Source organism: Excalfactoria chinensis, chromosome Z, assembly GCF_039878825.1.
Source record: "Excalfactoria chinensis isolate bCotChi1 chromosome Z, bCotChi1.hap2, whole genome shotgun sequence".
Classification (NCBI taxonomy): Eukaryota; Metazoa; Chordata; class Aves; order Galliformes; family Phasianidae; genus Excalfactoria; species Excalfactoria chinensis.
The window spans coordinates 68684259-68710117 of NC_092857.1; positions in this window are offsets into that span (position 1 = coordinate 68684259).

Sequence of the window (25859 nt, forward strand, 5' to 3'; positions counted from 1 at the left end):
CAGATGACTGAAGTGGTTGCTGGCTCTGCCTTTTCTCTTGTATCACGCTATGCTGATCTCCTAGGGCAGATCACGATTATATATGCAGTCTGCCAATACATATTACTGGCAGACTGCAAAAGTCAAAGTGAGTTGCATGCTTCACATAGGTGCTGGGGTCAGATTCAGTCCTCCTGTGGTTGAATTGATTTTATAAAGTTACAGAAGCCACGAGTAAGAGCAACTAATTAAATAAATAAAATTATCCATTTGAATCAGACATTGATCTATATTATGTAGTATTCCTAGTAGAATAAGCTCTCTTTTTGTTCACAATCATCTGAAGGTACCTGGGGTTGCTCTCCCAGACTGTTCTGGCTGCATCTGCTTTGTCAGTGCATCACCATTCAGAACCGAACCGCTGTAGAGCACCGCACTCAGCCACTGAAACAGGTCTGGATAACTTCTACCCAGCTCTTCAGATTTGCCCTAGATGTCTGTGGAGAAAGAGTAGGACACGAGAGCAGGGGCTGCTAAGACAGCAGACATCATTTGTTTTCATGGAACATCAGTTTACAAGCTTACGAGTTGCCCTGTTTATCCTTGCACATAACATACAGTAGGTTTTCCAGCATGTGTTTAATATTTGACCAAGCAATTATTATTATTATTTTTTTTAAACATTTCTTCTTCATGTTAATGGACTTCGGCATAAATAGCAAAATGGGAACATTCTGCATCACATCAATAGTTGTTAACACTTAAAAAAATAGAATAAAATGTCTTCAACCTAGGTTAATTTTTCAGCATATATTTTGACTGCCATAGTTAAGCCTGTCTGTAATCTATCAAAAACTCACATTTTGACATCCTGAACCTTGGAGCCATTTGGCTTTGACTTTATGGCTCTGTTCCATCCATAGTTACACAATTAAGGAAAAAACTATTCACATAAAAGTAATGGTGTATAGAGCTGCAGTTCCTAAAAGGAAAAAAATGTCAGTTGTTTTGATTTATCATCTCATTGTGCAGAATTCTGTCAAAGCTTTTAGATATTCCAGCAAGTTGACTTTGTAAAGCAGCCAGACTATGACCCGGTAATTAAACTGTGAATACACAGTGCTGCAATTGAATGACAGGTCCAAAAACACTCAGCTGCTTCTGAAATAATGCAGTCATTTTTCATACACTGGAAAAAGAGAAAATACAGCTTTAAAAAGGTTACAGGAAAATTTAAATATCTCTCATTGGGAAAGTGATTTATGTTTATTTTGGCATTCAGAATTCAAGTGTGAGTGAATGTAGCCGTGGGCTTGCCTGTAAAATGGGGAAGTACCTCATGTAGTTGAGGAGGCAGCATCTGAGTTCATTGTCTGATACCGAATGCTGGCTTTTTTCAATGCAATAATAAATAGAATCCTGTTTTATGTCTAGGCTTCCTGGTTCTTAATCACAAAAATATGGTTTATGTAAAGGTATCCTCTGAACAGAATGAGTGTGATTTCTTTATTTTCATTTTAAACCTGTGCTATTAATGATGCTCTCAGACTTTCAAATTTGTTGTCACAGAATCATGAAGTCATAAAATCATTTGAGTTGGAAGAGACCTTTAGAGGCCATCTGGTCCAACTCCCTGCACTGAAGAGGGAGGCCTGCAGCTCCAGCAGGAGCTCAGAGCCCCATCCAGCCTGACCATGAGTGTCTACAGGGATGGGGCATCCACCACACTACAGGGCAACCCTCGCTTTAAAAGCCTCTTTTCTTATATTTAACCTAAGTCTACCTTCTTTAAGCTTGAAACCATTTCTGTTTTTCTGTAACCACAGACCCTGCTAAAGAATCTGTCTCCTTCCTTGTACCTCCACTTTAGATCTTTAGATACTGAAAGGCCACTATCAGACCACTTTGCAGCCTTCTCTTCTCCATGCTGAACAGCCCCAGCTCCCACAGCCTGTCCTCGTAGGAGAGGTGTTCCATCCCTTGGATCATTTCTGTGTCCCTCCTCTGGATGTGCTCCAACAGGTCCACACCTCTCCTGTACTGAGGACTCCACACCTGTTTGCAGCACTACAGGTGAGGCCTCACCAGCGCAGAGCAGAGGGGCAAGATCACCTCACTGACCCACTGCAGCCCAGGATAGGGTTGGCCATGAGGGTCCATTGCTGGCTCATGTGCAGCTGCCATCCATCAGCTGCCATCCATCAGTACCCTGAGCCTATTTTAATCTGTTTTTGAAAGGTGAAGGGAAACAGCATGTATTTGATAAAGATCAAGCTTAAAATTAAGTAATCCAGAAGTTATGCAGTGAACAATGAATTAGACAACTGAGCCAAATTCATTCTTCAGATTTCCCTTGAATTCTATTATGAATTCTCTGAGGTTAAAACTTGCACTGGAAGAAGCTCGAATATCTGTAAGTTCGTGCTCTACATCTTGCTTAGTTGAGCCTGTTCCACTCTGAATTTTTAGAGCTATTTCCTAATGGAAGAAAACTCTTCTCTCATCTAAGAGGGTTCTAGAAGGAATTTCTTAAAAAAAAAAAAAAAAAAGAAAGAAAAAAAAGAAAAAAAACAGTAAAAAAAAACATATACTCCAGAGATGCAGATTTAGAAACTCTGCCCATATAGGTCAGGTTGTGTCCTGCAAATTCAGCACAAGAGATTCACCCTAGAGTACTCAGAGAGCTGCCTGATGCCTTTGCAAGATCTGTCCCTGTTATTTTTCCAAGGCTGTGGGAATTTGGAGAGATCCAGTCAAGTAGTGGCTGGCAAATTCTGTCCTGATTTTCAGGAAAGGAAGAAACAAAAGAAGACTAGCTGTTAAACGATGCATGAGAAGCAGTGCTAGCAAAGTCCATGCAATACTTGCATACAGTCGGGTGTGAATGCATGACTGTAATTTGCTTTGCTAATTTCAGTTACCCGTCACTGCATCCAATTTATTCCCAATAGTTTGTTCTGTTTTCTTGGAGCAGAAATCCATTTTTCTCCCATTTCTGTTGGATGAAAACATAGCAGTTTTTAGTCAGTCTAGATCCCTTGCTAGCATACATCAGTTTTGTTTTATTAACATAAGTGGAAGCAGAAGTCCGTGCAGGCCCCATGTAGGTAGCTAGATTTCACTTGTAAATATATAAGTCATAAGTCAAGGTCATATGATACCTTTTGGAATTCTGCAAAACTGGAAAATTTAATGTTATACAATAGAAAGATCATTTCTTCTTTCCATATTGTTTTGACTTTCAAGCTCTGGCAAAAACCAAGACAAAGTGAGTTTGAATCCACAGACACAAGAGTTGAATAAAACATAAAATCTAAACTTGCAAATGCCTTGCAAATGCCTGATAGGGTTTGGAAACTGAGGAGTTCATATGCTGTTCAGTGTTTTGTAGCCCCAGAAATGAATCTTGCTGCTACTCATTGGCTGTGATCAAAACCACCCTCCTAGTCTGGGCTAACTGAACTCATCTGGTATTAAAGAGAAGGGCTGAATAAACTCTGTTTTGTCAGAGCAGATCTCTCTAGTCAAAGCTGACACATGTTTTCAGGACGAAGCTGAGCAGAACATCTCACCTCTGCCAACATAGCATCCTTCTAATTGCAGAATTGCCTGATTGCCTATGAGTGTACTTTTTAAAAGAAAGACCTATTTTTTCACGAATTTTCTTCAATTTTCAAGGAATTGAAAGCTGTTATTCAGAAATTTTCTACTTGGGTTGCAACTTCTACCAAATTCAATATATTGGAATAAATTAAACAATTACAGTACAATAGTTTATTGTTATATAGCACACCCTTTGATTTACTTAACTCTGTGTGGTGCACTGCAAGTTGCTGGTAAATAATGCCATTATATATTCTATGCATTTTCATGCAGTAAGCATTGCAGGCAAATGGGTTCAAGGGAGAAATCTTAACAGTCCTTGGGAAACTTTATGCTTTTGTAAGCACTCACAAATGCCATATGGTTTTTCACGCTCCAGGCATCTGCATGAAAGGAATTGTTACTCAGTTGTCTCAGAACAAAGACAAGTATTTGTACACATATTTATGTACTATCATTTATTATCGTAAAGCACTGAAGATGTTCCTTCTTTAACACTGAATTCAGTGAAAACAAACGATTTGTGAGTGAGTTCAGTTAAAATAATCCAAAGATTTGACATTTTTCTGATGAACTACTGAGACACTCACCATGCTAGCGCAATCACTTGTACATGCAACGGCATTCCCTTTCAGTTTCGCTATAGCAGTATGCTGATGGCAAGTTCCCATGGAGTAAATGCATACATTCCCTTCATTCTTTACATACATTTACCACTGTTTGCATGACAGCCTGAGTGCTGTACTTCTATGTGAATTTGTCAGGTAGTAGAAATGAGGTCACCAGTGCACTTACGAGGTTAACACGCATCCATACTCAAAACCTGTTTGTGATTTTGGGTCAAAGTGAAGTGTCTCTCAGTCTTCAGAGGTCTGTATTGAGCAGCATATGGCGGGTACTGGACAGAAAGCATTTGCCATTTTAAATGCTGGATGTGTAATCCATCACCATGTATTTTCTTCTGTGCACTCCTGTTAAGGAGAGATGAGATACTGTGAGAGCTGTCCTGTAATTACGCACTCCAGAGACAGCAGTGCCAAGGCTCTGGAAAACACAAGAGGTGCCAGTGATTGTTGCTAGTGCAGCTGTGTACCTGGCTGGCTGCTGGAAGTCAGTGCTGACTGCCCCCTGCCATGCTCTGCTCTGATGCCAAGGGCAGGAGGTGTTACAGCTTGTCTTGTGTGCGCACAGGAGCTATTTTGCAGGCACGTCTGATGAAAACTTTAAAATGAAGACCATGTAAGACATGATATATGAGAACATAATGTGGCCATACTTTCTCTGTGACTCGCAGCTGCCTTGCTCTGGTTACACTCTTTCCAAATTAAGCGTTGCTGGTTCTACTGTTTGTTTGAGTTGTGCTTGTTCTTGTTAACAGGAACATTTCTATAGCACTTTTCTTTGGTTGCAGTTTCAAACACTTATCTGCAGGCAGCTTTGACAAACAGCAGAGCATAAGAAAAAGAATAGTTGCTAGCATCCAACAAATTTGTTCCACTCTATTTTTAATTCTCATTTCCAAAGTTTTAACATTTCAGTCACCCTAATCTGCTTTATTTTAAATTTTCCCCAGCCTGCCTTGGTGCCCCCCAACCTTGATTTCATTCCTTCTTTTAATTCTCTTCACCTAGTTTTATTGATGTGAATTCATCTTAAGAAGTTTCACAGCTGTGATAAGCCTCTCATCCTCTTCCTGAGTGCCATTACATCTTACTTCCTCTCCGTGCTCCGACAATGCTTCGTTCCATCCTGAATCTAAAGAACAACTCAGCAGCTGTTTGTCAACACTGCTTATTCTTTTGGCACTTCAGCGCCTAACATCAGTGAGGTAGGCCGCATTGGCAGTCACAGATCTATCCTTAACTCTTCGGGTTGTATTCCTGCATGGTGCTTTCTTGTCTGCTATTCGAAGAGCTTTTCAAATACTGCAGGGAACTACTGCTGCTTAGAAGGCCTACAGAGAAAGTGCAGCAGCCGAGGAGCTGCCGATTTCCTACATAGGAGGGCAGTGTTGTACATGCAGTAAGCAGGAGGGTACAGCCTTCACGGCAAGCTGTACAGCACTCCTGTCTAGGAAATGTCTGACTTAAAGACTTTTGGAAATAAAATGATTATGTTCTCTCATTTTCCGCTGGCGCTTGGCTCCCACTTGACAAGCCTGCCGAGTGAACGAGAAGATGCAACCTGAGGATTTCCAGAGCAGATGCATGTAGGTCTTGGTTTAGATGCTTTTTGAAGAAAATTCTACCTGAAATTTGGTGCTTTCTGAATGATTTTTGTGTTCTACAGAAATAAGTGTGGGTGGAAATGTGAAACCTTTGTTCCATTTCGTTGCTGAATAGTGATGTGTCTCAAGTTACAGTGCGGCTCAGCAGCCAGCAGAACTGTGTTCTCATGTAGAGGGCAGCCTCTTCATAAAACTACAGTTCATCCATTCCCCTAAAAGAAGCAAAGCAAAGCAAAAATAGCTTTCTAAGTTCAATTTCGGCTATATAGTATTTTCAGTGTATGTGTATTTCTCATACAGCGAATATGAGCCTTCAAATGATACTCAGGATACTTCACTGTACAGCTTCTTGAGAAGGTATTGCAAGCTGCTAGTGGCTGTAAAGATGTGCTTGAAAACAGTGCTGAGAATCAAAATCAGCTCAGAAGCAGGCAGAGAATGCATAAATGCAGAGCATCAAGAACAATGGGTTAAAAGAGGGAAAACACGTGAAGCAGATGGAGAGATACACAGTGGAGAAGAGTTCAGCAAATAGAAATACTTTTCACTTTGTGCTGTGAAGATTTATTGAGTATACCCAAGCCTTTGGCAGGAAATTGCTGGAAGGTTAGGCTTCCCTCGTAACTGATGAATACAGGAGGACCTCAGAAAGAGTCCATGTTAGACTTCTACAGGGAGCATTTAAATTTCTGCAAGTTTAGGGGAAATCTTATTTTTTAATATTAGGTGCCTTTCTTGGTGGGTGAAGAATATTTCTAATGTGACTGGACCTGGGACCTGGACAAGCTTGAGAGATGGCCCATGACAACCTCATGAAGGCCAAGAAAAAGGTGCTGCATCTGGATCGAGGCAATCCCAAGCACAAATACTGGCTGGGAAGGGAATGGCTTGAGAGTAGCCCTGAGGAGAAGGATTTGGGAGTGTGGGTTGCTGAAAGACTCAACATGAGCTGGCAATGTGCGCTTGCAGCCCAGAAGGCCAACTGTATCCTGGGTTGCATTAAGAGAAGCGTGACCACCAGCAGGTCAAGGGATGTGATTCTGCCACTCTCCTCTCGTGAGACCCCACCTGGTGTACTGCGTCCAGTTCTGGGGCTGCCAGCACAGGAAGGATGCTGACCAGAGGAAAGCCAGAATAGTGATCAGAGGGCTGGAGCATCTCCCCTCTGAGAACAGGCTGAGGGAGCTGGGGCTGTTCAGCCTAGAGAAGAGAAGGCTCCGTGGAAACCTTATAGCAGCCTTCAGTACTGGAAGGGGACCTACAGGAAACCAGGGAGGGACTTTTTGTAAGGGCATGTAGTGACAGGATGAGGGAAATGGTTTTAAAGTGGAAGAGGGTAGATTTAGACTAGAAATTGGGAAGGAATTCTCTACTGTGAGGGTACTGAGACACAGAAACAGACTGCCCGGAGTGGTTGTGGATATCCCCTCCCTGGAAGCACTCAGGGCCAGGCTGGATGGGGCTTTGAGCAACCTGGTCCAGTGGGAGGTGTCCCTGCCTGTAGCAGGGGGGTGGAACTACCTGACCTGAAAGGTCCATTTCAACCCAGACCATTCTATGATTCTATGACTTCAACATATGTAGAATAGCAGAAGTACTTGGCAGCTTATTTATTTATCTATCATTTTTATTTTTATACACTGTAATCAACACAAGGATGATGAATGAGCAATAGGAGTTCATCACTGGCAGTAGTGTCAAGATGAGAGTGATGGTCCTATTCTGCTGACTGATTACTCCTGCCCAGTTACAGTCCATTTTCTACTGATATCACCAAGAATTTCCCAGTCTCTGAATTTCAGTTACCATCGTATCATGTTCCATGACAACTATACAGGAAGGCTGTTATCTACTGAGTACATTCCTAGAGCATGCTCTAAATTTGGATGAAAGAGCTGCATAGCCACAAAACTGGAAGAGGTGGTGCTTGAGGGCCATGCTGCCATCCATAGGGGTATCAACAGGCTGAAGAAATGGAATACTAAGAAACTTATGGCATTCAGCACACTTAAATGCAAAGAGCTGCACCTGGGGAGGAATAACTCCAAGCACTAGGACATGCTGGAGGCTATCCAACTGGAAAGCAGCTCTGTAGGAAAGGCCTGGGAGTCCCGGTGGACACCAACTTGAACGTGAGTCAGCAGTGTGTCCTTATCACAAAAAAGGCTCATACTGTTCTGAGTTATATTAGGCAGATACCACTAACAGGTAGACAGAAGTGATTCTTCCTCACTACTCAGTGTTAGTGAGGCTATACCTGAGATAAAGAGTCCAGTTCCTGGCTTTCCAGTGCAAGAGAGACAAGGACATAATGGAGAGAATCAGACAAAGGGCTGTGAAGATGGCTGAGGGAACTGGACTTCTCTGCTAACACTGAAAGACAAAGAGCTGGGAATGCTCAGCCTTGAGATAAGAAGACTGAGGAAGGTTTTATCAATGCATATAAATAACTAACAGGCTCGATGCAGCTAGGCTCTTTTCACACAGTGACAGGACAAGAGGCAGTGAGCACAAACTGCAACAAAGAATGTCCCTTCTGTACACCAGAAGAAAAACTTCTGTGCTGTTTGGGAGACACAGAAGCACAGAATTCCAGAATTTATAAGAATATAAATTCAACAATCCCTATTACACTTCCTAGAAAATGGGAAGCCTCAACATGAGAAGCACCATTGTGTGCTGAACTATTCCTGTGTTATTTCATATAGAGTCTGCTTCTGATCAATGTCAGAAATAGGACACAGAGCTAGAGGGAGTTTTGGCCAGATCCAGCATGGCTGTTTTGATTGTGTACTGCAAGAGAGCTGCTGACAAAATCCTCTCTTTCTCTCTACTGGTTGTAGAAGAAAATGGGCTTTCAAGTATTTGTCCACAGCTTTCTTAAAAACTAAGAATTCAGTATTCATCCAGCCTATATTCTAGCACCTATTACTTAGTAGCTAAGAAATGGGTGTTAATTTTCCTGCAACTCTACCACATTCTGCAGAGAGATATCTGTATTAACATGACCACATACTCTTGTGTCATTTCATTTCTTTCTTTCCTTCTTCCTGAAAACAAATGCCTCCTCAGCTTCCAGCTGTTTCTTTTCTCACGTTCACCACATTGGACTTCTATTATCTGTCATGGAGTTATCTAGATCAATCTATGTCTGTAACAGGGGGCAGTAGGCCCATGGGTCCCCTGGCCCCAGAAATGGGAAGGGAAAAGGGAAAGGGATAGGGAGATGGGAGATGGGCTCAGGGAAACAAACAGGGCAATGGCAATGATGTAAGGAGGAAAACTTATTTTACTATGATATCAGAATGCAAGATAATATAATACAATCTAATTGAAATTGAGGCTAATAAATCAAGAAAAATAAGAGAGAGAGAGAGAGAGAGAGGTTTCCAAAGACTGAGAAGCCTGCTTTGGAACTGAAGGTGCCACGGCTTGTAAGCACACCCACACCTGCTGCCAGGCAGTGAGAGAGAGCCAGCATAACTTCCGTGATGTGTTTCCCTCTCTGACCTGAGGTCCTCCGGGATGTGTAGTTCTTCTGTGTGCTCCACATGATGGTATGATGTGGAATACCAACAGCAAACATTACAAAACCGTGACACTATCAAATTCCTCTGTAATCACAGAATCATAGAGTCCTTAGAGTTGGAAAGGACCTTTAAAGAATTTGATTGGCCTTCTGGGCTGTGAGGGCACATCTCTGTCTTGTGTCTAGCTTCCCATCCATCAGCACCCCAAGGTATTTTTCTGCAGGGCTGCTCGCAATCCTTTCATCCCCCAGCTTGTATTGGTAAAAATACTTGATATAATTGTTGTGGGGCTTTTTTGTTTGTTTGTTTTTGTTTTTTTTCACCTTCTGTACCAAATACCCACATGCTTTCCTCTGATTCCTTTTCTAGGTTATCTGACAAGACAGCCAGACAGCAGCTACATGCAAGAGCAAATCTGAACCCCAAAGCAGACAATCTAAGTTGTGTCTGTTTTCCCTTGGGTCTCTGTTGACCTGTGGGGGGAGTTTCAGTGGGAAGCAGCCTTAGTTCAGGCCAAGAAATGGTTCCTGTTTTCAATGAGGCTTAGAATAATAGAATCATAGAATCACAAGGTTGGAAAGGACCTACAAGATCGTCTGGTACTACCACAAGCCACTAAACCATATCTTGTAGCTCCTCATCCAGATGCCTCCTGAACACTGCTAGGGATGGCAACTCCACCACCTCCCTGGGCAGCCATTCCAGTGCCTGGCCACTCACTGAGAGAAAAACCTTTTCCTTATGTGTAAAATTTTTCAGAATGAACTCTGAGAGGCAGCCCCACTCTGCTTATTTTATCATCAAGTGGAATTGTTGGAGCTGCTTTGTTGTTTTGCAAATCCATTTCTTGATTTTCAGTAGTGTCAGTTCTCCAAGCTGGACTAATTGGCAATCATTACAGACTTGTTTTAACTGTCAGTTACTCGCTTAGTAGGCAGATGAAAATATTCTCCAGATCTTTTAAATTATCACTGGAATAATGTGTGTGGGAACATATCCTTCGGACAGGATTCACAAAAGAAAAGGTATCAGCAAACATATGGAAGGTTTTGAAATGGATGAAATGAGTTACAGAATAAAAAATATATGGCTAAATGCAAGGCTGGTACTAAAGCACAGGCAAGCAGTCTGAATTTGGTGACTTGATAGCGAATTTATGGTTCAGGGAAGAAATGAGAACGAGAATGAAGACAATATGAAGAAGGTTCAAATGATTCTGGATGGGAGACGCCAGGTCAGGGACAGGATAGGAGCAGAATAAAAGACTATATTGCCTGCTTTTGCCATCACTGAAGTTTTATAGTACACCTCCTTTTGCATGTGTAAAAGCCAGTGAACAACTGTTAGAAGAGAGGAGGAAGGAGGGAAGGCTTTGAAATTCTGTGGCTGAAGGGCAGAGATGCAGAGAACTAGACAGAGACCCTGTTTGGAAGCTCACTGTGATGATCATGGCCGTTGTTTTGGTGCAACATAGGAATGTATAACTTGAAACTGTACTGGAGCTGCTAGATTCCATCCTCCATGATCATATTGCACAGTCCTCTTCACCTCTCAGCCCTAACGTAACTTCACAAGGCTTTCCCTGCCCCCACAAAGGTCACATTCAAAGTACCTCTAAAGTACCTCTTATTTCAGCCCTCAGTTATGCAGGTTACTAGTCCAGGCGTCATGGGGCAGAGCACAGTATGGACTATACCTGAGTGATGCCAGTGGCTGTGCTAGGGATTAAGTAAACAGTGCCTGAGCCCCTTCCTCAGTTCTGCTGCTTACTCATATACAGACATAGCCTAGAGGTCAGTTGGCTGATACTTACCTTGACAATGAATTCCCTTAGGCTATTCACCACTAACATAGCCCAGGTTAACCCAGGCTTTACACTTGCTCATTCTACACTTAATTAAAAGAACTTTTACTAAAGTCATGTGGCAAACTGTAGTTGCTTTTTGGGCATTTGACACTGAGTGAAACATAGCCATTACTTTATTTGGTTTATATCTTCAACCAATGCTTGAGCTTGATTAATGGGGGAGACCACAGGCTATCAGTGCAAATAGAGCTAATGTGCTGTGGCTACTGTTATGAGAAGAAAACCCCTCATGGATGCATTTTAAAGAAATACTGGTATCTTGCTTGTTTGAAGGTGATTTTGACCTCCTTCAAAGATTTGCTATGCAAAAGCCAGTTCTATATGTTCTCTGCCAGGAAACACGTAGCCAGAGCGAGTCAGTTCATAGCACTACCTGGCATTTGCTAATAGGAGTTTCAGCTGTCATCTGTATCTTCTAGCCATACACCTGCTCATCCCAACTTGTTCCTGTGCAAACACAGTGTACTTAGTATGCCTGAAGATTAAAAAATTGTCATATGTGTGCATAAGTCTCTCTATATACACGTGCATGTATATATGTGTGAATGAAAGATAACATCTTTTCTTGAGGAGGTACCTTGAGGAAAACCACTGGAAAGTATAATTCCCTGTAAGCTCCAGAGATGATTCTTTCACGCTGAACTGAAGCACGGGACCATTGGACAAATGTTGCAGTTCAGGCGTACGGACAGTAACAAGTTAATCTGCACAGGATGGCCTTGCCTGTCAAGTCCGGCCCTGTGAGGAACAAATGACCTTCATCAGTCATTTACAAGACAAACTGTGTAATATTTGGTGAATAAATGCTAACCATGCCCGAAAATCCTCAGTTTCTTTGTCACTCATGAATTGGAAAAGGAGGCCTCGGTGGTGATCATGAAAAAAATACATTTAGATTCTTTTAGCAATTCTGCTTTTTGGAAATTATTTCCCGCTGCAAATGCTTCCCTCGAAGCTACACCTTGAAGAGCAGTTCGGAATCTATTCACTTTTCTGGGGCTTGGAGCCATATCATCACTTGTAAAAAGTAACTATTGCAGTTTATGGGGGAATATAGTCAAATCATAACTGATTGTTTGCCTTAAATTGTTTGGAAATGTTTTGTTCAAAAAAAACTCAAAATACTGAAAATACTGCGGTAGAAAATTTTAACCTGTCCATGGATTTTAATCTGGTCTTTCGAGTAAAATTAGTTTTTAGATTTCATCAGCTAAGCAAATTTGAAAAACCCTCTAATTGAATATAAGTCAGAAGGATGATTCCCCTGAGATCACATATCTTTCCACCTGCAGGAAATATTTAAACTTTTTATCCTTCCTTCCTCAGGGGCATCGGTTTCCTGTAGATTTTTCTTTAACTTAAACATTCGGCTCTTTTTAAGTCTACAGAAAAGTTTAAACTTCCTTTTTTTCTTTTTTCTTTTCTTTTTTTTTCCTCGATTTTTTTTTTTTTTTTTTTTCATTTTGGTGGGGGAGGGGGGATTTTTTAGCACATGATTCCAGATTAAAAAGGGGGGAAAAAAAGTATCAGTAATAATAGGCAGGTACTTTTAAATAAAATATATTAATGCCATCTGTTTGTAATAACCCTCCTTATTTCAGATTCGTCCTAGTCCAGAGTACCAGTAGGTAGATTCTTAGATAGCTTAAATCCATATAAAATCAAGAAAGCATAACTAATCTATAACAACAGAGTGTTCAGTTTATTTCTTTAAACTCCTGCAGGAAAAAAGACCTATTTACTGGAAGGTCTTAAATAGAGTCTGTCCGGAGAAGATTCATCCCCATTGTTTCTTCTAGACATATTTGTGAATATCTCTTCTCCCTTTCCCCAACACTGAACTCAAACTGCCGCAATGTCAGCCTTGCTACGTTGACAGAGTTTCTCCTATGTCAGATAACATGAAAGTTTTCAAAACTCTTTGCTCTCCTGTCCAACAGGTCTCTTTTCTAAGATTTTGAACTGAACAGAAAAGAAAGTATCATCACCTTTTTAAGAATTATACACGGGAATAGGCACGTCTATTTGAAATCTCAGTGCTGTGGCTGTTTGCAAAGACATTTAGATAGACAAGCACTTAGCTTACTGATAGCCTGTTTTCACTTTAGTAGACGTATCTGGTCTGGTATTGTTGTTTAGGGCTTAGTCATAAGCCTAGCTAATTCTTTCTCTGTTAATGAAAAACTAAATGTCAGATTATTTTCTCTTCCTATTAACTCCATGCCTATTGCTGCCAAGAACTGTAAACCTTGATACAAACCTTCTATTTCCTTCATTGTTGACTCTTTGGAACACAGCACAAAACCGAGTGCTTTGGGTGCTGTCTGTGGCATTTACTCCCATCCTGTCACCGCCATGGAAATACAAGTCATAGTTAGCAAACAGTCACAATGCAGTCATCAAACAAGAGGAAACACCTGGATCCAAGCACAGCCGGCAAGGAAACACGTACCGCTTGCCTATTCCAGAGAAATGCTCAGAGGCTTTGTGATCACAAAGCAGTTGCAAGGAAACCCTATTTCTAACAGCATCCTTATGGGAAAAGTGCCAGCTGTCATGTACTTGAGAACTGATCTCTCCAGAGGGAGCACCCTGCCCATCACACACAGTATGGACACATGCCACATCTGTGCTTTTCACGTTTTAAAATTGGTCTGTGTTCCTATGTTGGCATGCAGAGGGCAGCTGCTGGGAGGGTGCGAGTCACATCATACCACAGTGTGCTTTCAGGTGTCAGAGCTTTAGGAGGTCCTGAGCAGGAATAAAAACTGGAGTCTGAAATACTTCATTGAGAGAGTGAGACATGGATGCTTGTTGACCTTTTTGCTTCTTCATTGTTTTCTCTCCAAGGAGAGAATTATTTCTCTTGAAGATAATCAGAATGTCCTCTCCCCATTTTCAGCAACACACTTGACACACCCTTCCTTATTAGTGGGGATTTAACAATATTCCTTATCAGAACATCAGTTTGTGTTGCAGCCTTTCTTGACCCTTTAACTGCTCAGTTCCTCTTTTCTTGGGCTCACATCTCTGCTTTTCCAGCATTTGTTTCCTTTCTTATATTCCTTGATACATCATTTTTCTGTCTGCTGAAGCTCCTTCTGGACACAGCAGCAAACTTCTTTACTTTTTTTTTTCTTCTATTTTCCTTTGACTTAATGATCACTTTTCTCTCTCTCTTTCCTGTTTACTGCTATGAGTCGAGTGCCAGCTGATGATGAAGTTGACCGTAGATACAATTATGATGCCTATATATCTACTCCATCATTTTTCTTTTTCATCATTTTTTCAAGGTCGTGTCTAGTTAACTCTTATTTCCAATTGTATTTATGAGCATAGATGAACCTATGACTGTGAAGAGGAAAGGGACCTGGGGGTGTTGGTCAGTGCTCAGCTGAACATGAACCAACACTGCGCACAGGTGGCCAAGAAGGCCAACAGCATCCTGGCCTGTATTAGAAATAGTGTGGCCAGCAGGAGCAGGGAGGTAATCATCCCTCTGTACTCAGCTCTGGTGAGTCTGCATCTCGAGTATTGTGTTCAGTTTTGGGCTTCTCACTACAAGAAAGACACTGACGCCTTGGAACGTGTCCAGAGAAGGGCAATGAAACTGGTGAGGGGTCTGGAGCACAAGTCTTATGAGGAGTGGCTCAGGGAGCTGGGATTGTTTAGCCTGGAGAAGAGGAGGCTCAGTGGAGACTTCATTGCACTTTACAACTTCCTGAAGGGAGGTTGTGATGAGGAGAGGCTTGGCCTCTTCTGCCAGGCAACAAACAGGACCCAAGGAAATGGCCACAGGTTGTATCAGATGAGGTTTAGACTGGACATAAAAAGGAACTTTTTCTCTCAGAGAGTGGCCAGGCACTGGAATGGCTGCCCGGGAAGGTGGTGGAGTCGCCATCCCTGGCAGTGTTCAAGAGGCATCTCAATATAGAGCTAGGAGATATGGTTTAGTGGTTTTCTGTAGGTATGGTAAAGGGAGGACGGTTGGACTAGATGATTTTGTAGGTCCTTTCCAACCTTGTGATTCTATGATTCTATGATTTTATGAGTTTCAGTGTGCTGATGTGAAAAGAGAGTCACTGGAAACTTGCTGAAGGCTGAACCTGAACCTTGCTGATCCTGCAGGATCTGCATCCACTTAAGTTTATTGTTATCCGTCATTTTATTTATTTTGTTTTAAAGATTGTATCTACTTTTCTTGCTCAGTCAGGCTGATTTCTAGGAAAAAAGTGTTAGAACAGCTTAAGAATTTAGGTTTCAATGACTGAAAAGACTTCACTTGTAGGTGAAGTAGTAAGCTGTGCTTATAGTAATATAATAATATTATATAATAATATTATATATTATTATATTATAATATTATATATTATATTATTATATAATATAATATAATATTATATTATATTATATTATATTATATTATTATATATTATAATATTATATATAATATATTATATTATATATATTATAAATAAATATATTATAATTATATTATAATAATAATACTATAATAATATAGTAATATAGTAATATACTCATAGTAAGCTGTGCTTATAGGTAGTGGCTGAAGTAGCAGGGGCTGTAAGTATTAGCCTTTAGTTTTTCCTACGCTCTTCTTGCTGTTCTTGGGACTACAGTATAATCATGGTCTCCACCAGGAAGAGATCCTACTCTTCCAAAACTGTGGCAACTCAGACAGAGGGCCAGGCCAGGAATGCTGCAGTTCAGGTTTCTGGCTGTATGGAGTGCCTGGAGTTGTTGCTGCCTGGGGAGGGTGGCAGGGCCCCCACCTGCGTGAGATGTGAGCAGGTGGACGAGCTGCTAAGCCTGGTGGTGGAACTCAGGGAGGAAGTGCAGCGACTAAGGGCCACCAGAGAACGTGGGAGTAAGAAGCAGGGTGAGGAGTATGGAAAAAACACCAGGAAGGTGGTGGACCCCCTGCCCTACCACAGGAGGACAATCCCTACCACTGAGGAGGGCTGGCAGAGAATTCCAACTCGCCGTCGTGGGTATCCCCCCTGCCTGCCTGCCCCGTGTCCACCACTCTCCCTGAGCAATAGGTTTCAGGCACTGGAAATCAATCAGGAGGTGAGTGGAGAGAGGGTGGAGGAACTACCTAAAAGGGAACCCCCTAAGCTGAGTAGGTCCTCGGATGGTGATGATGGTAGTACTCCTCAGTTGGTGGTGCCCCCCAAGTCCATCCGTTCCTCACCCACCATTAGAACATCACCATCAAAGAAAAAACGACGGGTCATCGTTATTGGTGACTCTGCGCTGAAGGGAGCAGAAGGGCCAATATGTCGGCCAGACCCTCTACATAGAGAGGTCTGCTGCCTCCCGGGTGCCCGGGTTAAGGATGTAAGGATGAAGCTTCCTTCTCTAGTCCACCCCTCTGACTACTATCCCCTATTAATGTTCCAAGTTGGTAGTGATGAGGTAGGCAGAACTTCCATGAGGACTCTGAAAAAGGATTTCAGAGCTTTGGGGCGACAGGTAAAGGGTTCGGGAGCACAAGTTGTGTTCAACTCTATCCCACCTGCTTCAGGGAAGAATGAGGGATTCAATATAATGGGCCAACAGATCAATACCTGGCTCCGAGCTTGGTGTGCCCGGCAGGGGTTTGGGTTTTTTGACCTTGGGTTCCACCGGTCAAAAGGGATCTTAAGGAGAGAATTGGGTAGGTTCATCCAGAGGGCTTTAAACTAGTTATGAAGGGGGGTGGGGCAGTAGCTGGGGTCACCAATATGGAAACTGCATGCAATGTCCCTGTGCTTGCAGGAGAGGGGTATGCTTCTAAACCCCTAAGGTCTTGGCCCTTGGTGAAGGAGGAGGATGACTTGCCTCCTTGTAGGAAAAACACGAGGGCTGGTGTTAAGCTGGTGGCTGTGGAAACGCCTAATAGTAGTCACAAGGCTATTAGGGCTGCTGCTGATCGCAAGGAGGCCAAGCTCAGGTGCCTTTATGCTAATGCACGCAGCATGGGTAATAAACAAGAGGAGCTGGAGGCCATTGTTTGTTCAGAAAATTTTGATATAGTTGCCGTCACTGAAACATGGTGGAATGACTCCCACACATGGAGTGCAGTGATTGAGGGCTACCAACTTTTTAAAAAAAATAGGCTAGGTAGGAAAGGTGGTGGTGTAGCTCTCTATGTTAAAAAAGATTGTGAATGCGTGGAAATCAATAATGATGATGACAGGGTTGAAAGCTTATGGATCAGAATAAAAACCAAGGCCAACAATACCGATGTTATTGTGGGAGTTTGCTACAGGCCACCTACCCAGGATGATGAGGTGGATGAGATGCTTTATAGGCAACTGGGGGAGGTCTCAAGGTCACTCCCCCTCATTCTGGTGGGGGATTTCAACTTCCCAGACATCTGCTGGGATTACAATACAGCAGACAGGGAACAGTCTCGGAGGTTCCTAGAGTGTGTGGGAGATAACTTCCTGACACAGTTGGTGAAGGAGCCGACGAGGGGAAACAAAACTCTGGACCTGCTGTTTGTTAACAGAGATGGTCTGGTGAGGGATGTAAAGGTTGGAGGCCGTCTGGGACAAAGTGATCATGAAATGCTAGATTTCTCGATCCTTGTCGAACCGCGGAAGGGAGTCAGCAGAACTGCCACCTTGGACTTCCGGAGGGCGGACTTCAACCTCCTCAGGACTATGGTTGAGAGGGCCCCCTGGGGAGTATCTTTGGAGAGTGTGGGAGCCCAGGAAGGTTGGGAATACTTTAAGGGAATTGTCCTAAAGGCGCAAGAGCTGACTGTCCCAAAATCGCGAAAGATGAGCCGACGGGTGAGGAGGCCGGGCTGGCTGACCAGAGACCTTTGGCTTGATCTAAAGAACAAAAAGAGAGTTTACGGTCTCTGGAAGAATGGGGGAGCTACTTACGAGGATTACAGGTCTGTAGTGAGGCTGTGCAGGGAGAAAATTAGGAAAGCCAAGGCGCAGCTAGAACTGAGTTTGGCTTCTAAGGTTAAGGAGAATAGTAAATGTTTTTATAAACACATCAATACCAAGAGGAAGGCTAAGGAAAATCCCCATCCCTTGTTGGATTCTGAGGGCAACTTGGTCACTGAGGATCGGGACAAGGCTGAGGTACTTAATACCTTCTTTGCCTCGGTCTTCAATAATTATGCTTGTAACTCCCTGGGAACGCAGCCCCCTACACTGGTAGACGGGAAGGGGGAACCAAAAGAGCCTTGCGTGATCCGTGATGAGATGGTCCTGGATCTACTTAGAAAGCTGAATGTTTATAAGTCCATGGGGCCGGATGGGTTGCACCCTAGAGTTCTGAGGGAGTTGGCAGATGTGGTCGCCAAACCACTATCCATAATTTTTCAGCAGTCTTGGCTGACTGGGGATGTCCCGGTGGATTGGAGACTGGCAAATGTGACGCCTATCTTCAAAAAGGGCCGGAAAGATGATCCTGGCAGCTACAGGCCCATCAGTCTCACCTCGGTGCCTGGGAAGGTTATGGAAAGGATAATCTCAGGTATCATCATGGACGAACTAAAGGTCAGCCATGGGATCGGGCCTAGTCAGCATGGGTTTATGAATGGTAGATCCTGCCTGACTAACCTGATTTCATTCTATGACAAGGTGACCCGCTTAGTAGATGAGGGAAAGGCTGTCGACGTGGTCTACCTGGACTTCAGTAAGGCCTTTGACACTGTCCCCCATAACATTCTGGTAGAGAAGCTGGCTGCCCGTGGTTTGGATGGGTGCACGCTCCGCTGGGTGAAGAACTGGTTGGATGGCCGGGCCCAGAGAGTTGTGGTCAATGGAGTGGAATCCAGTTGGCGGCCGGTCACAAGTGGCGTCCCCCAGGGCTCGGTGCTTGGGCCGCTTCTGTTTAACATCTTCATTGATGATTTGGATGAGGGGATTGAGTGCACCCTCAGTAAGTTCGCAGACGACACTAAGCTGGGAGGGAGTGTTGATCTGCCTGAGGGGAGAAGGGCACTACAGAGAGACCTGGATAGACTTGATCGATGGGCCAAGGTTAATGGAATGAGTTTCAACAGGGCCAAGTGTCGGGTCCTGCATTTTGGTCATAACAACCCCAGGCAATCCTACAGGCTTGGGGAGGTGTGGCTGGAAAGCTCCCAGACGGAAAGGGACCTTGGTGTGCTGATGGACAGTCGGCTGAATATGAGCCAGCAGTGTGCCCAGGTGGCCAAGAAGGCCAATGGCATCCTGGCTTGTATCAGGAATGGTGTGGTGAGCAGGACTAAGGAAGTCATCCTGCCCCTGTACTCAGCATTGGTGAGGCCTCACCTCGAGTACTGTGTCCAGTTTTGGGCACCTCAGCACAAGAAGGACATGGAGGTACTGGAGCAGGTCCAGAGAAGGGCAACGAGGCTCGTGAAGGGCTTGGAGAATCAGCCCTATGAGGAGAGACTAAGGAAGCTGGGGCTGTTTAGTCTGAGGAAGAGGAGGCTGAGGGGAGACCTTATTGCTGTCTTCCAGTACCTGAAAGGTTCTTACAGTGAGAGTGGGGCAGGTCTATTCTCACTACTGACTTGTGACAGGACGAGGGGAAATGGCCTCAAGTTGCGCCAGGGCAAGTTTAGGTTGGATATTAGAAAGAACTTCTTTACAGAAAGGGTGGTTAGGTACTGGAATGGGCTCCCCAAGGAGGTGGTTGAATCGCCATCCCTGGATGTGTTTAAGAGCCGCTTGGATGTGGTACTCATGGATATGATTTAGCAGAGGTTTGTTGTTGTGGTATTGTTTTGTGGTTGTTTTTTAAGAGATAGGCTACTGGTTAGGCTGCGGTTGGACTTGATGATCTTCAAGGTCTTTTCCAACCTGAGTAATTCTATGATTCTATGATTCTATGAAGAGCTGCAATCTCAAAAGAAGATAGAAAACAGTCCTATTGCTGAATAAGATGCCTATGGAATTTTCAGCAAGAATATGATACCTGAGAAAATGACAAAATGCTTCCACAACATAACATATCTGAATGTGAGGCACATGGTTACTAGCAAAAGTAGATTGGAATGAAAGCACTGATCATGGTCTCTTCATTCTTTCTCATTTGTGGCCATTTCCTTCCTTTCTTTCTTCACATAGATTTAATTTACATTTATTCCCATTTCCATCTCCATCTGTATCTACTTTCCCTCAAGATTTTAGGTCCCTGAACTTGCATTGTGCTCTTTCTTTATTTCTCTCTCTTACTCTTAACCTTAAATGAACCTTTTCTAGCTGTTTCTAGTTATTTATCCTTCCGGAAGTACAGGGAAGTCCAGAAATTATTTTCTTTTATCTATCTTGTTACTTTTATTCATGAGGACACTGGGAAAACAGACAACTAATTCACAGATGTCCAGTGGATATCTCAGCAGAAAAATGCAGTGTTTGCAACTGCAACTTAAAGTCAGTCAGTCACACATTTGGTGTTTCATGGTACTGAGCTCGCTGCTCTTCTTTAAGGAATGGTGAAGACCTTGCATGTTTCCCTGTGAAGGACATCTGGGAGCTCAGAGCACTTCCCAACAAACTTGTATCTGAAGAAACACTGTAACACAATTTCACAATAAGGGGTCTGTGATTCTTTGTGGGTAAAGACAGTAATGTCAGTGATTTACAATACTGCTCTTCAGAAAACCAGTTGAGCCCCAGGGCTGCCAAATTAGATTAAGGTACAATGAAAAACTCTTGAAGTAAGGTCATGCGGTTTTCCTCTGTGTGAGTCAGAACATCACTTGAGAGGCTCCAGCTATTCAAAAACTTGCCTGCTTTTCTTTCTCAGCAAGCTAAGACAATGCTGCCAACTCCTGCAACTTAATTATGGCAATTTGATGTTTTACTTAAAGACCGGTTCCTACTGGCATTTGACCATGTGAGAAATTTGACTTCCACTTAAAGAATAATGAAGATTCTAGCCATCAAATTGAAGAAATAAGCACTCGGTAGGGTTCCAAATGCACACCAGTGGCTCACAAAAAGAAGGAGAAGAAGAAGCATTCTTTGTTGAATATTAAACAAACATCTGCCAGAATAATTTTTGGTGTAGTTGGGTTTGCCTTAGGAAAATCTCATGTTGGCTTCAAATAATGGAACTGAAAAGACATCAGTTTCAAGTTTTGTTCATAATTCTGGGAATAGATTGTGAATGGGACAATGATATTTCATCCCTATTTTTATATTTTAAAGAAGCAGTTTTAGTAATTCTAATGCAAAAATATGAACATTTTTTGTTGCTATTATTGAGAACTTTCAAAGAAATCGTAGAATCATAGAAGGGCTTAAGTTGGAGGGAACCTTAAATATCACCTATTTCCTACTTTCTGCTGTGAGCAGGGCTGCCCCCCACCAGCTCAGGCTGCCCAGCCTGGCCTTGAGTGCCTCCAGGGATGGGGCACCACAGCCTCTCTGGGCAGCTGTGCCAGGGCCGCATGGCCCTTTGAGTAAAGAATTTCCTCCTAACATCTATGCTAAATCTCCCTTTTTTTTTTTTTTTTTTTTTTTTTTTTTTTTTTTTTTTTTTTTTTTAAATATAAAGCCATTCCCCCGTGTCCTATTACTATCAGATCCTGTAAAAAAAGTCAGCCCCCCTCCTGCCTGTAAACTCCCCTCAAGTACTGGAAGGCCACAGTGAGATCTTGTCATGGTTGACAGACCTCCCCGCAGCATTCTTTTCTCCAGAACAAGCCCCTCTTTGCAGGTGAGGTGCTCCTGCCCTTTGAGCAGCTTCGTGGCCCTTCTCTGGACCCAGTCCAACATCTCTGCATCTTTCTTGTTCTGGGGGTCCCATGTCTGGACGTAGTACTCAGATGGGGCCTCACAAGGGCAGAGTAGAGGGGACAGTTATCTCCTTTGCCACTGTTCTTGATGCAGCCTGAGACAGAGCTGACCCTCTGTACTGACTGCATAAAATATATTTCACTGGGAAATTATCTTCAGAAAGTGAAGTCTCCTAAAGTAAAAGTAACTTCATTATCTGTTACAGAAACACTTTATACACTCAAGTACACAATTTTAGTTTTTCTCATTATAAATGGTCCATCAGTGTAGACTCTCCTTCTCTTTCTAAAACGTGTCATTTTCTCTCTGTGACTTTTTACCAAGATAATGTTCAGAAAGAGACTAAACAGCTTTTTGTAGAGCTCACTGAAATGAAATAGACTTGCGCAAGTGGCAGAGCTGAATAAGCAAGAGAAATAGGTGATTTTGCATGTTTCTAATATTTACAGTTTTTGCAACCACAGCTAAACAAGGCTGTATTTTGTGGTGTCAGGACTTCACCTTGCCAAGAAGCAGAGGATATAGGTTCAGGTGAAGTGAAACCAGTGTAGCTCAGGACTTACTCAGAGAAAGCTTGCATACACAAGGTGAACTGCTACATCAGTGCTGTGAAGGCATTCCCATTGCCTTACAAATGCAAATGCAGTACTGATGAGCAACCAACAGCCAGCCTGTTTCACAGGGTGGCTGCTCTCAGCCTACCTAAGATGACCTGAAGAAAATTACTTGACTGCAGCTATTTTGCACTGAACTTCTGCTAGAGGCACAGACTAACGGGATGGCAAAGTGTCCCTGTGGACTAGAAGGACATGAGATATATGATTGTTGCAAGTTAGTAAAATCCTGTGGAACTTATCAGCTTCCTTAGCATTTTCCTATGGGACCTGTTTTAAGCAGGCTGTGGGAGAGCTGAAAAAATCAAGGTGAGACAGGGAGGTCTATGCATACAGATTTTTGGAGTGACAGAGCATAGGGAGAAAATGGGAAGTAAGATTAATAGGTTTGCTGACTTGACTGAGTAATTGCCAAACTCTTAGAGGGATGATTACAGTGTGTGTAGACTGCTCAAAGAGGACAACCTTTACTCTCGACAGGAGAAGAGGCACAGCTAAATTGTGTGTTGTTCTTCCTCACCCTTCCAAGAGGAAAAAATTCAAGTGATATCAAAGAGAGTAGCTTATTGGCTCTAATAGCAATAGCAGCTTCTGACAGCTTCATGATGTTGGTAATGCACTGTGCGGCACAGTGAATATTTTAATAAAAACAGAGTTTGCTATTTGAAATCATGCAAGGATTTGGTGAAATATTTCATTTGTCTTCCCATTTGCTGGCAATAAAAGGCTGAGTTAGAGGTTAAAGAGTTAATGAATTGATAATAACTCTTCTCACTCCCACTGTATTTCCTACCAATTCAGAATAAAAATACCTGAATAAGCAGGATAAGAGAGACTCTTTCATCTCTGGAGATCTTGAGAGATAAAAATTTGCATTCTCCAGTTCTGTTAAGTCAGATTCACAATTGTTTCAATATTATTTAATATCTTTTAAAATGAATTAAGTGTGGTTTTATCATTTGGAAAGCGCTAACGGCCTCAAAGTTCTAATGTCACTAGAAAGCTGATAAATGTGTATGCTTATGAAGTCTGTTGGATGGAAGGCAATTAAATGCTCTTTTGGTAGCATTTTCAGCGTTCATGGCTCTCAGCCACAGCTGGAGTTCCCCCAAGACCTTACCTGAGCCTGCCTTTCACTACTGCAGTCTGCCTGTTACAGTGCTGAAGGTCAAGTTACTGGAAGCTGGCATTCAGAGTACTGCATCAACCGCCGGTTGAGACTAATCAGAGCAATTTAATTGTACTGAAACAGATTTTTTAAAATTTTGTGGACATTCTTTTTGCAGATTTATTTAAGGTTCTTCTCTTTTTCTGCTTTGTTTTTAATCTTGTACATGTCAGATGTATCAAACAATTTCCTTTTTTTTTTTTTTTTCAGTAAAGTAATTCAAGAAGGGTAGAAAATGTGAGGAGGAGCTTTGGATATTCCTTTTACATTTCTTTCAGTGGAGAAGGTAACTTTGGTGCCTTTCTTTTTCAGTGTGCCATATTAAATTTAAAGCCATCACCAAGTTATTTTTCCACACGATAGGAAGACACATCCCCAAACTGATGACACTGGAGTTCTACTCTCAGGTTCACTCTTAAAACTTTCTAGTGAGAAGCTAATAAAAAAGAGGTGTCTAGGAAAAGGTGTATTCTCTTGTGTGAGAGCAGATGCACAGGCAGCTCCAACAGGATCAGGGAACCACACAGCCAGCAGTGTTACTGCAGATGCTGACAGGGAGCACACAGAGTGCAGAGAAATGGGGTATGTATGGCTGGGAATCTTGTAGTTTGCCATAATAAACCTGCTTCTTCACCAGAAATGTCTTCAGCTTGTGGCACGTTTGCAATCTGAATATCGTAATACATATTTGTGTTTGCACTTATACATACAGACCTTTGGCTTCTTCTAAAGTATTCTTATGCACCCCCATCTGGCTCTCATGCATGCTTAATTCACACTGTGTTTTTGCAATTAACACTCCTTCATTCTTCACTTCTCCCCATCTCCTCCTACAGCTTCTTTTCACCTCAGCTGTGTGGATGCAGGTCCCCTACAAGCAGGCAGAAATCATTCCACTCCCATCTGTGGCTCTGTCCCTTTACAGCCTGGGTTTGTGACAGCCTTACTGCATTTCTGCTTCTCAAGGTAGACACAGCTGTGGCACATTTGTGGATTCTTCCATCTGTTACAATCTATTTCTTTGTCCATCTCTCTGTCACTGCAGAGTCATTTTCCTCCCCAGCTTTGCAGGAGGGCTTAGGATGCAGTTTCAAGTTGCAGCAAAACTAATCTAATAATAAGCTGCTGCTGAAAAAGGCAGTCCTGATACTCTGTTCCCCCATCTGTGCCCATCTCTCTTGAACTGGGAACTGTTCTAACAAGTTCTTTTTATTTATTTATTTATGTTCCCCCCAGATTAATTTTCCATACCTGATTTATGATGTAGTGGCACAATAGCTCTGTCTGATGTGAAGGGGGTGGTGGGAACCTTACAGGATGGAAGGCAGGAAAGGTGAGTTTGCCCCTTTTTGTCCATAGCTCGCACGCTGATTTGCTGCAGTGTGAAATGGCTGTCTGGAAGCAAGAAGTAGGGAAAAAAGACTGGCTACAGAGGTCATCAGTTCTTCCTGCTTGGTGGCTTCCAAGGAAGAAAGTACTAAGTGATATGGGAGACCTTAAGAAGACTGTAAAAGGGATTGGGAAGAAGAAGCTTAACTTCCTTCACTACTGCTGCCTATCAAAAAGCATTCTGAGATAACTTCAGTGTTTTTTTGTTTGTTTGTTTGTTTGTTTTTGTGCATGATTTTAGTAATTTTTCATTTCTGCTCCAAAGAAAAGGAAAAAGGATGAAAAAGTAGGATTATTGGAATTCACTGCAGTTTATTGAAACCCCAGCCTAAACAGAGAGTAGGCTGTACAGTCAATCACAGTAGGAATTTATACAGATTTTACTGATGTAATGATTCAAAATAGTTTATAAATTTTCAGATGTATTTCTACTAGTAGAATATGAATGTATTAATATGTAAAAATGTAGTAAATGTACAAGGAAGCTTTTTGTTTTTTAAACACATTTTGCAATATACAGCACACCTTTCCTTTGTTGCAGTTCAAGAGCATACTGCCTTTTGTACAGAATCATTCAGATTAATCTTAATTAATGCATTAAAGAGCCTTTCAAAGGAAAGCCATTACACTTACTACCAACTTTTGAAATAGGATTAAAGCAATTGCTTCAGTCATGAAAAATGTGAACGTATCTTGATTGTAAATTAACTGCTGTG